The sequence below is a fragment of the Nicotiana tabacum genome, chromosome 16 (assembly GCF_000715075.1).
Source record: "Nicotiana tabacum cultivar K326 chromosome 16, ASM71507v2, whole genome shotgun sequence".
Taxonomy (NCBI): domain Eukaryota; kingdom Viridiplantae; phylum Streptophyta; class Magnoliopsida; order Solanales; family Solanaceae; genus Nicotiana; species Nicotiana tabacum.
The window spans coordinates 161,859,929-161,877,229 of record NC_134095.1 but is presented as its reverse complement, the minus strand read 5'-3'; positions in this window follow the sequence as shown (position 1 = coordinate 161,877,229).

Sequence of the window (17,301 nt, the reverse complement as noted above, 5' to 3'; positions counted from 1 at the left end):
GCACGGGCCATCCTTCGTTGGTATAACTGTCCGTGACACACTGCAGCCATCCGCTTTTCATCAATCAACGTCAATTGCTCTAACCGAGTCTTAACCCACTCGCTGTCCTCAATTTCTGCTTCGACAATGATTCGAAGCGAAGGAATTTCTACCTCTGCCGGTATTACAGCCTCGGTCCCATAAACCAAAAGATAAGGAGTCGCTCCCACCGATGTGCGTACCGTAGTGCGGTACCCCAATAATGCAAAAGGTAACTGCTCATGCCACTGTCGGGAACTTTGTATTGTTCTCCTCAAAATCTTCTTGATGTTTTTATTTGCAGCTTCCACAGCACCATTGGCTTTCGGCCGATAAGGAGTGGAATTTCTGTGCGTTATCTTGAATTGCTCGCATACATCTCCCATCAATTGACTGTTCAAGTTCGCTGCGTTATCTGTAATGATAGTCGCAGGAATACCGAAGCGACAGATAAGATTTGAGTGTACAAAATCCACCACAGCTTTCTTGGTGACCGACTTGAGAGTGACAGCTTCTACCCATTTTGTGAAATAATCGATGGCAACCAGTATAAACCTGTGTCCATTCGAAGCCTTTGGTTCAATTGGTCCAATGACGTCCATGCCCCAAGCGACAAATGGCCAAGGTACGGACATGGGATGCAGTTCCGTGGGAGGTGCATGAATCAAATTACCGTGCACCTGACACTGATGACACTTCCGGACAAAGTTAAAGCAATCCTTTTCCATGGTCATCCAGTAATAACCCGCTCTAAGGATCTTCTTCGCTAAGACATACCCGTTCATGTGAGGTCCGCACACACCTGCGTGTACTTCGTGCATGATCTTTCTCGCTTCCTCGATATCGACACATCTTAAGAGATTGAGGTCCGGAGTTCTCTTATATAACAATTCACCGCTCAGAAAGAAACCACTTGCATGTCGCCTAATGGTCCTCTTTTGATCTCCAGTAGCGTGCTCGGGGTATTCTTGCGTCTTTAAGAACCTCTTGATGTCATGGTACCAAGGCTGCGTATTTGATCCCGCCTCGATTACACTGCAGTAACCGTGTCTTTCCTTGATTTGGATTTCCAAAGGATCGACGTGGGCGTTGCCCGGGTAGGGTAGCATAGAAGCCAGAGTAGCAAGTGCATCTGCCAGTTCATTGTGACACCTCGGAATATACCTGAACTCTATTGAGGTAAAGCGCTTGCTGAGGTCCTCCACATGTTGTCGGTATGGGATAAGCTTGACATCCCGAGTTTCCCACTCGCCTTGAACTTGCCGGATGATCAGGTCAGAATCTCCCATAATCAGTAAGTCTTTGACATCCTGATCGATTGCCATATGTATGCCCATAATGCAGGCTTCATATTCAGCTGTATTATTTGTGCAGAAGAAACGAAGTCTAGCTGTGGCGGGATAATGCTGACCGGCAGGTGAGATCAAAATTGCCCCAATCCCTGTTCCCTTGGCGTTCACGGCTCCGTCAAAGAACATCTTCCAAACATGAGCTTCCTCCGAGATCACTTCTACGGTGTTTACCTCTTCATCTGGAAAGTAAGTATCTAATGGCTGGTATTCCTCATCGACTGGGTTTTCGGCCAAATGATCTGCTAACGCCTGGGCTTTCATTGCCGTGCGAGTGACATAAACTATGTCGAATTCAGTAAGCAAGATTTGCCATTTAGCCAGTCTCCCAGTAGGCATTGGTTTCTGAAATATATATTTCAAGGGATCCAACCTGCTTATGAGAAATGTAGTGTGGGCTTGGAGATAATGCCTCAGCTTTTGAGCAACCCATGTGAGAGCGCAGCATGTCTTTTCCAACAGAGTGTATTTGGCCTCGTAGCTGGTGAATTTCTTGCTCAGGTAGTAGATCACCTGCTCCCTTTTCCCGGTTACGTCATGTTGCCCGAGGACACAACCAAAAGAGTTCTCCAAGACTGTCAGATACAAGAAAAATGGCCTCCCTGGTTCTGGAGGGACCAAGACTGGGGGATTCGAAAGGTACTCTTTGACTTTATCAAAGGCTTCTTGACACTCTGTTGTCCACTTAATCGCCGCATCTTTTCTTAACAACTTGAATATGGGCTCACACGTGCTTGTCAGCTGGGCAATAAACCGACTGATGTAGTTCAGCCTGCCCAAAAGACTCATCACGTCTTTCTTCGTTCTCGGGGGAGGTAGATCTTTGATAGATTTTATCTTAGTCGGATCTAGCTCGATACCTCTTCTGCTTACGATGAAACCCAAAAGTTTACCCGACGGAACTCCGAAAGCGCATTTGGCTGGATTTAGCTTCAAGTCATACTTCCTTAGCCTCTCGAAGAATTTCCTCAAGTCTTGGATGTGATTATCCTGCGTCCTGGACTTGACTATTACATCGTCCACGTACACCTCTATTTCCTGATGCATCATGTCATGGAAAATGGCGGTCATGGCCCTCATGTAAGTAGCCCCAGCATTCTTTAGACCAAATGGCATGACCCGATAACAGTAGGTGCCCCAAGGCGTGGTGAAAGCGGTTTTCTCGGCGTCCTCTTCATCCATCAGTACCTGATGATACCCAGCATAACAATCTACAAAAGACTGTATCTCGTGTTTGGCACAATTATCAACGAGGATGTGGATGTTGGGCAGCGGGAAATTATCTTTGGGACTTGCTCTGTTCAGGTCTCGGTAATCTACACATACCCGAGTTTTCCCGTCCTTTTTCGGTACTGGAACCACATTCGCCAACCATGTTGTATATTGGACTACCCGGATCACTCCTGTTTTCAGTTGCTTGGTGATCTCCTCCTTAATCTTGTCACTGATCTCAGTTTTGAACTTTCGTTGCTTTTGTTGAACTGGAGGACAATCAGGATGAATTGGCAATTTGTGAACCACTAGATCGACACCTAGTCCCGGCATGTCATCATATGACCAAGCAAACACGTCTTTGAATTCGAAAAGAAGTTGAATTATCGCCTCTCTCGTTTTCTTGTCCGTGTGAATGCTTATCTTGGTCTCCCGGATTTCTTCCGGGGTTCCTAAATTTACCGGTTCAGTGTCATTCAGATTTGGCTTAGGTTTATTCTCGAAATATTCCAACTCTCGGTTTATCTCCCTAAAAGCCTCTTCCGCATCATATTCTGGTTCTGGGTTCATTAATTCGCAGTTAAATAGCTCATTGTGATCTGGGCGTGAAGTCCGCAAGCATGTCATATTTAAAGCCGCATTATTAGGACTGAAAAGGAAGATGAAAGGAAAACTAATAAAAATCAGAACAAAGAAAGAATAGGAAAGCAATGATGATTTTTTTTTGTATATTTTCTTGGAAAATTGGAAGACAACAATGTTTACAACTAGGAACAACAATTGAAAAGAAGAAAACGTTCAAGTCATGTCCCGGGGATAACTTGTGATACAGGAAAGGTGGCAGGACAGGACTACCCGGACTTCCGTCTAGTTGGGAATGGCGTGATCTCCCAGTTTTGGAGTTTGGCGTTTGGCCCCATGTACATCATCTCAGCAGTGCTCATGCCTTCGCCTGGTTGAACCATGTGGACCTCGTAGAGCATTTCCCTCTTTGCCGCACATATTTCCTCGATTTCCTCAGCTGTGAAGACCTCATCATCTTCTTCTTCAGCGTACCTTGGCCTGACGAATGTCGCATATAAATCCAGCAGTGTTTGAGGCAACTTCCAGCCCTCATTTCTCCTTTTCTTTGCCCCTTTTTCGTCTGCTGGAGTAGGTTTGAAACCTAGTCCAAAAGGTTTCTTGATGACTGGCAAAGTAACGGGTTCTGTTATTCCCTGAAGGGTTCGTCCAAGTCCCTTCCCTGGCCTAAATCCGTGCCGGATCATCTCTTTGGCTACCATGACCGAAGCGTTAGACAAGAAAGGCTGGGGGCAAGGTACTCCCTCTTCGTGCTGCTCGGCCAGTACCACCTCGAAAGCTTGATAGACCGTATGTTCGCTCCCTTCTCTCGGTTCAAGATACGGAATGGATGGGTCCCGGTAAATGGCATGTTCGTCTTCCCCATGGACCACGATTTCTTGGTCTTCGTACTCGAATTTCACCATCTGGTGAAGAGTGGAAGGCACGGCTCCTGCCGCATGGATCCAAGGTCTGCCAAGGAGGAAATTATAGGATGTGTCCATGTCGATCACCTGGAAGGTTACTCGAAATTCGACTGGTCCTATGACCAACAACAGGTCTATTTCTCCCATGGTATCTCTCTTGATGCCATCGAAAGCTCTCACGCAGACGTTATTGGGTCGGATTCTTCCTGCCCCAATTTCCATTCTTTGTAGCGTGGAGAGCGGGCAAATGTCAACACCTGATCCCCCATCCAGCATTACTCGCTTGACATAGTAGTCCTCGCATTTCACTGTTAAGTGTAAGGCCTTGTTGTGTGCTGCTCCTTCCGGGGGTAAATCATTCTTATTGAAAGAGATTTGGTTGACAGCGAAGAATCTTTCTGTCATCCGCTCTAGTTGCTCCACCGAGGTTTCGACCGGTACATATGCTTCATTCAGGGTTTTCAGCAGGATCTTTTGATGCTCGTTTGACTTCATTAATAACGACAGCATGGATACTTGCTCAGGGTGCTTGCGTAGCTGATCTATCACTTCGTAATCCAGCATCTTCATCTGTTGGAAGAACACTTCCGCTTCTTCAACACTCACGGGCTCCTTTGGAGGGAAGCGCCTTTGTGTGGCGTTGTTCAGTTCTTGGGCATTTGAGTACCCTCCAACGAAAGTATTTTCTGGAAGTTCTTCCATGACCTCCTTACCTTTGTATGTTACCAAAGTCTTTTGATAATTCCACGGCACTGTGGACGGGTTGGTCATTGGCTTTTGTGGCACGCGTCCGATAACCACTGGCTCATTCAGCCGAGGTGGTTGAATCGTCCCCCGGACCACATAGGCCCCTTTTGGCACGTACATAGGTTTTGTCTTTTTGATCCCGAAGTTCTGCGTCTTCTCAGCCTTGACCCCGTGGTATGTAAAGAACTCCACCCTTTGCTGGTACCACTTTCTTCTCCACCTTCTTTTCAGGCTTGCTTTCTGCAGCCTTGACCTCCTCCCCCCTTTCTGATTTCTGGTCTATTTCAGGCCTCCTTCCCGTGTCGACAATGGAAATTATGGCTCTCAAAGCAGGGTCGAACTCTTTGTCTTCACAAATCATGCCGATCAACGGCCCATTATTGTGAGCGGGCAATGGATTGTTTGTTACATTCGGGATCTCCTCGTCCCTTAGCACTATTTTCCCCTGCTTTATCAAATTTTCGACCACTCTTTTCAATGACCAGCAGTCGTTTGTATCATGTCCCTCGGCCCCTGAATGATAGGCGCATCTGACTCCGGCTTTGTAAGAAGGAGATGTCGGGTTTTGCCTTGTTTGAGGGATGGGTTGCAAGAAACCCAACTGGACCAACTTTGGGAACAAAGTTGAGTATGGCTCACCGATGGGCGTGAAAGTCCGCCGTCGAGGTGGCTCTTGGGGGCGGTAGTTATTCTGCGGGGGTTGTGGGTTATAGTGGTTGCGATAGTGAGGCTGATTTCTGGGAGGTGGAGCTGGGCCTCGGTTGGCTTGTTGTGGTGGATGGTTATAAGGTTGGGCATTCATGACCATATAAGGTTGATGAGCATATGCCACATTTGAGTGGGGGTAGTAGTGTTGTGGGGCCCTTTCCGGAAAATGGGGCCTGGGATGACGATACTCCCTTGCTTCAGAGGCTGCCATAGCCGTTTCTTCCTTCTTCTTCCCCCTTGTCGTCCCTCCAGACCCGCTTTGGACGGCCTGGGAGGTTGCCCTTAGGGCTGCTTGACTCAGAATCCGACCCGTTTTCAGCCCATTCTCTACCATCTCTCCTATCTTGATTGCTTCCGCGAATGGCTTACCCATGGCCGGCATCATGTTTTGGAAATAGTCAAACTCTTGAGCCTGGAGAAAGGTAGTGACCATTTCCACTTCATCCATGGGAGGCTTCACTCTCGGCGCCTGTTCACGCCACTTAATAGCATACTCTCTAAAGCTTTCCGAAGGCTTCTTCTTCAAATTCGATAGAGAGTTTCGGTCTGGCGCAATGTCGATGTTATACTGGAATTGCTTTACAAAATCTCTGGCGAGATCATCCCATATATGCCATCGGGACATTTCCTGATCCATATACCATTCCGAAGCTATCCCTACTAAGCTTTCCCCAAAATACGCCATTAGCAGTTCTTCTTTTCCGCCGGCTCCCCGCAATTGGTTGCAGTATTTCTTAAGATGTGCAATGAGGTCACCGTGCCCATCGTATTTCTCGAACTTGGGGGTCTTGAAACCCGTTGGCAGGTGTATGTGAGGAAACATGCATAGGTCGGCGTAAGAGACGCTCTTTTGCCCGCTCAATCCTTGCATATTTTTCAGACTTTGCTCAAGGCTTCTCATCCTTTTGGCCATCTCATTTTGTTCTACAACTCTGGGGTTCTGATCCTGCCCTGGTACGAGCTCGCATTGAGGTGGTAGAGGATTAGTACTGGTAGCGAACCTATTTGGTTCCATTGAGAACGACGGTGCTTGGAATGTAAAAGAGGATGAGTCAAGGTATGGCTTGTATGTGGCAGGCTGTGCCGTAGCTGGGCAAGGCGATGCAGTAAAGATGTTCATGCTTTCATCACTGGCCGACATTCGGGGATGAGGCTCAGAAGGTGATCCTGCAGAGAAGGCGGAGGTGGCTGGGTACCCAAATGGGGTGGCAGGGTAATTTATGGGGACATTAGAAGTCCCACTTGACCTGGAGAATAGTTCAGGGAATCCGGGGACGACACTTGGCGGCTCTTTCCCATTGTTCCAGTCATCCAACATTTCCAACATGCGGAGCCGTAGGATCCAATTTTCCTCCGCAGTTGCGGATTCAGGTGTGAGGACGGCTGAGATTGAGATCTCCTCAGAGACGAGGACTGTTTGCAATGGAATTTCCGAAGACATTTCCACACTTCCTTTTGACCTGGTGAAGTAAGTGTGAGTACTGCTTCTGGTCCTAACAATAGGTAGTTGAACACCTCTCCTTGACCTCGTGAAGTATGAGTGCGAGGCCAGACTTTCACCAAACCAACCGTCTTTTCAAAAACCCTGGGAAAAATGCTCAATGACAAACGCACGGTTAATTCTGCAGCAAATAATAGATAGTTAATCTCACGTTGGGCATGATGCACCTATACAGTTAAGTGGATTACTATATGTTTGCTACGAGAGCATGCGTCATTCCGGCATTTTTCTCTTATTAGTTTTCCCCCTTTTTTTTTCTTTTCTCTTTTGTTTTCCTTTTATTTTATTTATTATATATACATATTTTTTTTTGTTTTTTGTAGTAATATATTTTTTTTAGTAAAAGAAATGCGACCGGATCCGATGAGGATTGCCTACGTATCACGATGCCTACGTGAATCAGATCATTACGTAGTTCGAAAAACACAAATGGACGTAAAAGAAACAACCTCTTCATTGTTGAAATGTTCTATTACAAGCTGCATTCTGCAAAAGAAAAAAAAGCAAACTTGGAAAATGAACCTAGACTCAAAATAGACTGAAAATCTCCTTGATGAAAAAAAAACAGGCAGAAGATGCTAAAATACAGATTTGACCTATGAATGCATTATGGTTTTAAAGATTGGTTTCCGCGGGGCATCGTTCGGCCTCGCCGCGGTCCTAGGCGTGAGATCCCTATCAAGTTGCTCCAGCTCGTGCATAGTCTGCTTGACATAACCCATTACTGCCGAGAGGACGGTAGCGCTGGACATATTCTCACATCGTAGACATCGTCTGGTGATGGCATGGGCAATGGCCTTGATCCTATCTCTGGTTTGCTTCTTCTCTATGAGTAGGTGCCTTATCTGATCACTGCACATCTTGAATACCTGTGAGTCCTGTATGTGCTGATCCCTCAACTGTCGCACTTCTTCCTTCATTTGGGCCAACAAGTCGTAACAGTATCTACTCTCCATTTGGAAATCCCTGGCCTGTTTAACTGCTTTAAACTCAAGTGTAGCCATCTCCCTCTTTATTTTGGAAACAACCTTCTCGTGGTCACGTTTCAATTGGTTCAAACATCGGCGATGCTTATCTACTCTTGTTTCCCACTGTGCCTTGAACTCTGCTATGATGTTTTCAGATTTCTCCAAGCCATCTCGCCATTCCCTGATTTCACCTTTTAGCCCTTTTATCAGCTGCTCATCCGATCGACGCCTTGGTTGTTTATCTACATCCAACCTTATCTGTTTGATCTGGGCTCTGAGCATTTCATTTTCTTGAGTTAACCTGTTCCGCTCTCCCAGATCGGTAGCAATTTGCACGCTGTGCTCGTATTTCATGCCTTCTACTTGTTGCTTTAATCTGCTGATTTCGGCACAATAACCTCTTTCCTTTGCTAACCAATCCCAATGCTTTTGCGATGACTCGGTGAAATCCCGGATATGGGGTCTCTTAGCTGGCCTTTCATGCTCGAGTTCCCTTCTATACCATGCAAGGTAACCTGGCGCCGTTTCTCCCTTGGCTCGATCCCGCACGCAAGTATCTGATTTCAAATATTGACCCTCATTCCAGATTTGGCGAATCTTTGCTTCTGGGAACTGTCCGTTAGGACTTATCTCAACTGCTTGAGTGCTTAGGTCTTCCTCATGAGGTACTGTCTGGCATCTGCCGAACTGTCTTAAAACTCGGCAGGGTGCGTAAGGTTGAATGCTCTTAAGCCCCATCAGTAAGAAATGAGTTTTAGCTGCAGACATATATAGGATCTCATCAACAGGCAACCATCCCAACGTCCATTGTATTTGGCTGGCAGTAAGAGTTTGCAAGAACGAGGTCCATGCCAGAACTCCTTTGGGCCAAATGATCTCTCTGGTTCTCGTGTAAGATTCTTCTATGCGGGTTTTTTCCGGGGAACCATGGCTCAATACCCCGGAATGATGGCAGAGGTGCTCGGTCATCCATATCTGTAGGAGCAAGTTACAACCTTCGAAGAAATTTCCCCCAGCTTTACAAGCTGTGAGAGCTCGAAAGATGTCAGATACCACCATTGGCGCGAGAGTGCTGCCACTTTGCGTGAGTAAAGTGCTGACGACCCCAGATATCTTCAAATCAATGTTTCCATCTTTTCTCGGAAATACCAGAAGACCAGAAACATTATCATGAACGCCACCCGTCTGTGCTCGTCCCACTTCTGACGAACTCCTTTGCTGCACAGTTTGTTGATTCGATTATTGAATCCCCCCTCGTGACCGTATCTATCATATATGAAGCATGGAGTACAAAATCCGGCTGCTAGATCCGGGTTGTGGACTGTTCTAGGTATTTTCAATGAATCCAGGAACCGATGTACCGTGACGACTCTTGGGGCGACCAAGTATTTTTCCCTCAACGGAAGTTCAGTATTCCCGATGTATCCGGCCATTTCTTCCAAAGTTGGGGTGAGCTCAAAATCAGAGAAATGGAAAACATTGTGCGCCGGGTCCCAATAGGTAACCAAAGCTCTTATGATATCTCCCCGAGGCTGGATTTCCAACAGACCCACAAGACCTTTCAAATATTTCTTAACCTCATTTTGTCCTTCAACACCTAGATCATTCCACCATAGCCGTAACTTGACAGGGATTTTGGTCATTATTGAAAAATGTTCATTTTGCATCGTGCTCATCCTGCACATTTATTAAGGTGATTTTAACAAAATTGACTGACTCAAAAATATATATATTTTTAGAGAGGATCAAGCTTTGACCACGGCCTTTAAACACTTCGGAGACAAAGATTTTAAGGCTGTGCGGGTCTAAAAAATGCTAAACAAGACCCAAAGGTGGCTGTTTATGCAAAGTCAACCTTCCGGCGTCCCTTTCGGGAACATTCGGCTATTTATGATAAAACAATGTCACCTGACTTATTTACGACTCTATTAAAAATTTGACACATCTTTTATTTATTTATTTACTGATTTTTGGCTATTTAGAAAAATGGGGTTGAACCCGACGAGGGTTGCCTACGTATCTCACATCCGGTGAGAATCAAACCGGCGTAGTTCGGGCATATCATGAATAGAGAAAACCTAGAAATCAAGAATAAGTATTATTATTTTGAAAAAAGATAAAGGCTAAAGAAAAAAAATATATATTTTTTTTATGCAATATTTGGACCATTAGTCTGAATTTATAAAAGGGGTACTACAAAAGAAACAACACATTTTTTTGAATTATGGATTTTCCATTTTATTTTTACTTTTAAAATAAACACTTTTTATTTTTTTTGATTTTGAAAGTGATAAAAGAAATTTTATTTTTTTTATTTTTTTTAATAACTCTCAATAAAAGACAGTTTTTTTTTTTAGAAAAAATTCCGGCGAGGTTTTGACACTACTTGGACATTGGTTTTATTTTCCAAAAATAAGTAATTATCTCCCCTACGCTGCTATTTTCCCCTTTTTAGGAACCGGTCGACATGCGGAACTGAAGCAAATAAATGCACAACACAAATAGGATGCACCAGGGGGTCTTTTTCGTTTCAGGCTGCCTGTCCTAGACGGACCCAACCCCTGTGTTGAGTCCCCTAAGTCAAATGCAACATGATGCAGATAAGCGTTCCTACTAGGGATCCGGCATGAAGTCAAGTTATTCTAGGTTCGTAACCTGGGTATTTGTTCTAGACTGTGCACCCGAGCGGACAACTCGAGTCGAGGAGGGGGCTACGTACCGGGGACCCGCGAGATCGTCCGGCTTTGTAACTTGTCCGTCCTCTTTCTTATTTTAGGTATTGACATTAACAAAATAGGGAGTCCCGACCAGCGAGCTTCTCCCCGGAAGTAAGAAGAGAAAGGTTTCGGCACAGTTTATATACAGTTCAGATAATATCAAAGCGGTAAAAGACAACATTTAGCACGTTACGCAAAAAAACATGTAATAAAAATCAGATAATAAAGCCAAATATAACAATTATTCTAAGCTCGAATTCTTGAACCCTGAACCAGCGGTTCTGGGTTTTGTCCCCAGCAGAGTCGCCAGAGCTGTCACACCTCCTTTTAGCGCGCCCCGCCCCGAAGGGTTAGAAATGCGCGAGTGGAGTTTTTCCAATTTAAGTGACAATATTCGAAATGAGATTATTTATTTAATTCAGAGTCGCCACTTGGGAAAGGTTTGGCTTTTGGTGTCCCAAGTCACCGGTTTATCTTGAATCCCAAGTCGAGGAAAATTTTCGACTTTTCCACATGAAGTCTGCGAACCAGAAATTCTAAGTAAGGAATTCTGTTGACCCGAGGGAAGGTGTTAGGCACCCTCGAATCCCGTGGTTCTAGCACGGTCGCTTAAATTGTTATAATGGCTAAATAACTGATTTAAATACATGTTGTGACTTATGTGCTTTTATTAAGTTTTAACCGCTTTTATTATTATCATTTACTTTTATAGAATTGCAACGTCGTGAAAATGTATCTCGAACCACGTCACAATCAATGCATCCATAGTTGTTAACACATTTCGACTCTGTTGAGATTTGAAATTGGGTCACATAAATGCGCACCCGAATTTAAGAATGTGATTTGATTAAGTCGCGCCTAAAGAATCTAACGCGTTATTGTCTTCGGGGAGGGCAGTGGAATTCACTAAACAGCCCGTCCCAAATTCTAAGTATTTATTATGACCAATTATTGAGGGCCCCGCAATTTGCCTTTTGATTTGGCGAGGCTCATCTCATTATTTTAGAAGGGTACCCTACAAGAACTACATTTTACTACATTTATCTTTTAAGGGAAGGATGATGCCGAATTTTGCTGGTTTAGACAAATACGGACTGAATCCTTATTATGTTTGCCGAACCTAAACTTGTTTGATTACTTGATTGATTGTTCATGAGGTGAGAGCTACGGCATGCTTTGTCTTCAACAAGTGAATATGCTTATTAATTCGCTAAGTGAGATTGCAAACAAACTAACAACATATGTTGAGTTATGTTTTAACGACCTCCAAGTTCTATTCTTAACACTCTAACCTATTCGAAATTGATAAAGAAATCGGCTGTTTTATTAGGAAAAATTACTGCTAATTGAACTCAAAAATGATTATCAGTTTTTCTCAACAATCATTACATCATTTCGAAATAAAAATCTGTAACGAAACCCAGTATCGAACCTGTATTGGAACGAATGAACTGACAAGAGAACTGGCATTCATAGCCATACTCTTAGTGTGACTGTATGGGAGTTTGTTTGGGGATACATTTATCCCGGACCCCAGTATCGCAGTTTTGTCAATTCAGTGGTCTAGGCAAAATACATACAATGCTCACCATGACTCTATGTTATACAGTCATACTAAATCAAACAAGTGTTATACTTGAACTGAATGTATACTAAATCAAAACATGCTGTCCATGTCATACTGTCATTACTATTGAGCCATGCTATCTAACAGTTCATCTTAAACAAAATGTATGCTAGTTCCTACAGAATATTTGCAGTTCACAGTAAGAATACAGGCCCAAACAACATTCGAACTATCTTTTTACACCAATGCTATAACATAAACTGACGTTCATTCCTTTATTTCTGCTTCAACTTCAAACTTTCAACAATACAAGGTTCAAAGGTTGTGTACCTGGGAATATTTGCAATTGAAGAAAAAGGGAAATCAGTAGAGTGACAATGAACAAATGCAGCAGCAGTAACAGCACCAACAGTAGCAGCAGGGCAGAAATAGCAGCAGACAAAGCAATACAGCAAGAACCCAGCTCGAGTGCAGAGATGCAACTATAACCAATAGAAAGCAATAGCCAAATAACAGCAACACCCAGTGGAGTAGAATCAGAACTCCAGATAGTAGTAAACCAATGAAAGCACTCAACTAATAGACACAACTGAGATTTCAAAGGATCAGAATTGGTTTGAACAAATTGAAACAACTGAAAACCCAATAACAATAGGAGGAAGAAGGTTTCTGATTGTTGGTTGTATAGCTTCTATCCCTTAACCTCTCTCTATCTCTGTTTGTGTTTTTCCTATTCAGCTCTTAAGGTTCAATGTCTATCCTTTTGTGTGTGTGTGTGTATGTATTTCTATCTCTCAATCCTGTCTCTAATTCTGTCTGTATCTCCAGAACTTCAACTCTCCTCTATCTATGCTCTCTCTGACCTCTATTATCAGATGGTATCCTTTTCCTCTCCTCCCTTTTTTGTCTGTCTGTCTCTGTGTATTCTCTTATCCCAATCCCCCCTTTTATATCAGCCTCCCATCATCAATCAGAACATCCTCCCATGTGCTCCCTTATTTTCAGATTCCACTTACTATTTAAATAAGAACACCAGCCCATGATATTCCCTGGCAGACTTACTTTTAGGCAAGGTTTAATATTTTTGAACTAAAGTAAGGTAATGGGCAGCAGAATGTAGTCTGACAGCACATGCTGTCAAACTATTTAATTCAAAAACATTTAGGCAGGGCACAGGCTGTGCACAAAATGCACATGTTGTGCATAAGTGCACATGCTCTCCAATTTCAGAACTGTGACTAAACAGAATATTGCTCTTTTACACTTCTGATTCAAATTACTAATTATAAGCACTAAACTCAGTTCCTAAGTGATTCAAGCCATGCTTATCAAAAGTACATTGATTTGTTATCGTTCGGACAACTGAAATTAATTGACGACATATGTCGACCCGACTATACTAGTTATAACACATACAATCGTAACCAAAAATCAGACATTTAACAGTATCGACACATGATTTGAATTACACTGACTAAGCAAAGTGGTACCCGAGGAATCAATTAGTCAGTCCAAATTTGAAAATCAGCGAGTTGCCCAACACTTACATACACATTATCAAAACAAATGGAAAGACTCAATCAAACAGCAGAGGTTCAAGCAAAGTGGTCAAGGCACAGTTGCTAAAAGTCAAGGACACAAACAAAAAGCATGAACAGACTTTAACACAATCAAATGGGCCAAAACAAATAAAGAAGGGAAAGAAACTCACCTTAAATCTTGAAAAATCAAAAACCTCAAACTCGGACTCGGACAAACTTTCTTAAGGCTGAACGGACTTTAATCGAAGTGTCTCTCAAATGAGAAACACTTTGATTAAAGTCCATCAGACCTTAAACTCTTTGGTTTGAACCGGTTTGAACCAGTGAAGAGGGACCTTGTGGTTTCAAAACTCAGATCTAATATTCGTGCTTCCCTGGTTAGATTCGGACCAAACCAAGTATGGTTTGGTCACGAGGAGGGTCCGGGGAGTGTCTGGTATGAAGCTGGGGTTGTTTGGTGTAGATCGAGTTTTAACTCGAATCTTCAAATGAAGATTCGAGGACCTGGGGGATGATTTGAACCAAACGGTTAACAGGTCTATGTTCAGGGTGGTGAGGGGGTTCTATGGTGTTCATGGCGAGGTCACCGGCGTTCATGCCGCCGGTTTTCATGGTGAAGAGTGCAAGGGCGGCTCTAGGGTTTGTGGGTTTGGGTGAAGACGACGAGGCTGGGGTATTGGATAGGGGGGCAGGGTAAGGATCTAGGCTTATATAGTTAGTGGGTGGGTTGATCTCAACCGTTAGATCAATCTAGATCTACGGTTTGGATCTGATGGTCTTAAATGAAACGGTGTCGTTTCAAGTGTTGAGGGTTGGGGTCGGTCCGGGTGGAAATGGGTCGGGTTCCTCAGTGGGTTGTGGGGAAATGATCTTGGCCGTTGATCAATCTGAGATCAACGGCCCAGACCACACTGGATTAAAACGGTGTCGTTTAGACACCCTGGGCATCCACTGGTGTTGGACCGGGCAGGCCTGGGTTTGGGCTGAGTTTGTTTGGGCCAATTTTAAACAAATTGGCCCAAGTTCGAAAAGATTTCTTTCTTTCTTTATTTATTTTTTTATTTATTTATTTCCTTTTTCTTATTTATTTTAAAACAAAACTAAGCCAAAAAATCAAATTAAAATTAAATACACACTCAATACAATTATTTGCACACACACTAAAATATTTCAAAACAGGTAAAGTCAAACCAAATAAAATCAACGGACGAAAATGCCTATTCATGATTTTCTATTTAACGACCGGATTACGGTTTGAATTATGCAGGACACATATATTTTTTGAATTTTATTTTAATAAAGTAAATAAATAAAAATGGGGCCAAAGTCACAAATAAATCAACAAAGTGCTGCACAAAAATCCGAAATTGTACAGCAGGGCCAATTATATGTGTTTTTATTTCTTTTTGGAGAGATTGTCGTGTGAAAACAAAAATCACGTGCTCACAGCAAGCATTGCAAATCCCATGGTAGTCCCAGCTACCAAAGTTTCCCGAACTACATTGACCTGATTCCTGTTTAGCCCAGGATATGTAGGAAGTCTTTGAAGCAAAGATTCGGTCAAATCTTTCAAAAAGTGCTTCACACAGAGTATTCCAATAGACAAAAATCGCTCATATCCGCTCACTTTATCTTTGCACGAAAACTCTTTGTGTTTTCGGACAAAGAGGGGCAGCTGTGAGCACGTGTTTTTTGTTTACGCGACAATCACTCCAAAAGAAATCAAAAATAATAACAAATGGTCTTACTGTACAATTTTTGGAATTTACGTGGCATTTTTGGTAGTTATTTATGGTCCTGTCCATTTTTATTTTTTGTCAAACAAAAATACAAAAAATATATGTCGTGTGTTACTAAACCATGATTCGGTTATTAAAAGGAAAATCACAAAAAATGCATCTTTTATTCTATTTGTTGCCATGGTATGATTTTACCTATTTTAATATGAGTGTTATAATTGTGTTAAGTGTTAATTAATGGGTGTTTAATTTCACTTTAATTAGGTGTTGTGTTTTAAATTAGAAAATAAAAGAAAAGAGTGCAAATTGGTTCAAATATCGGATTGGGCCAGGTTTTCTTTAAATTCGAGGTCCAAAAGCAGCCCAAGGCAACCGGTCCAAGATACCCATCTCCCGGGCCACCAAACGACGTAGTTTGACACCAAAACTACGTCGTTTCAAGGAAAACCCATCTCAGCCGTTCAAACCAGATTGATCTAACGGCCCTCGTCACATCTCCACACCCACATTTAAACCCGACCCGTTCAACCCCGGACCAACCCAACCCCTGGCATTTGAAACGACACCGTTCCTCACCAGCTGAAAGATCCTGGCCCTTCATCTCGCTTCATCCAACGGCCAGGATCTGATCACTCACTAACTATATAAACCCAAAACCTTACCCTACGCCCCCATCCAAACACCCCCCTCGCCCTTAGGTCGTCTTCACCAGACCCAAACCTCACGAAACCCTAGCACCGCCCCCCTTTCCCCTTACCGTAAACCCGACGGCAAGGGCGCCGGTGACCACCATCTTAACACCCTAGGAACACCTCGACCCCCTGAACACAGATCCACCAGCCGTGGTTCTCGAATCTTCCCCCACCATCTCGAATCTTCATTTGAAGATTCGAGTCGGACCTCGACCTACACCAAACCCCCCCCCCCCCAAATTCATACCAGGTATCCCCTTGACCTTCCTCGTGACCAAACCAAGTTTGGTTTGGTCCGAATCTACCCACAAATCCCAAAACCCCAAATCTGAAAATTCGAATCCTAGAGCACAAGAATTTGTGGAGTCTGTTTAGATTTAAACGGAAGTTCGGGGTATAATAGACCCTAATCGAAGTGTTCTTAGTCGAGAACACCTCGATTAAGATCTGTTCGACTTCAAATGGTCTAATCAAGCTCGGGCCTGGGTCATCTGTGTTTAAGCTTTTCTGGTTTGTTCACTTTTCCCTTTTGTTGTCTATTTTAGTCTAGATTAGTTTATCGGCATGTTTATTTAGTTTGTTTGTTTATTCTGAGATTTCTGTTGTCAGTTGTTCTCCATCTTCATAAGACCTTTTATTTGGTCGATTGTTTATTCTGTTATGTTGAATCCGTATAGTAGTATACATATTTCAATTTAGTTTGTTGAAGTTGGGATAAAACAGTAATGGTCAGGGGTTTTAAAAGGTTTGGTTTGGGGTTGTAAAATTCTGAAATGCTTAAAGGCAAGTGAGCTGACAGTAAAGTATTAAAAAATTGATTCAACTAATGGAATTAATTGACCAATAGTGGGATTAATGACATATTGAGTACCTTTAATGGTTGGAAACCAGTAACAGTATGTGTTTTGTCAGAAGTTAGGGAATTAGAGTAGAAATGGACAGCATGTGCTGTCAGGACATACCCACACTGCCCATATCTGATGTCTTTAATAAAGATAGGCCACTTTAGCAGTAAAGAAAGGGCATGTCAGGGGAATCTCATGGGAGGGGACTTT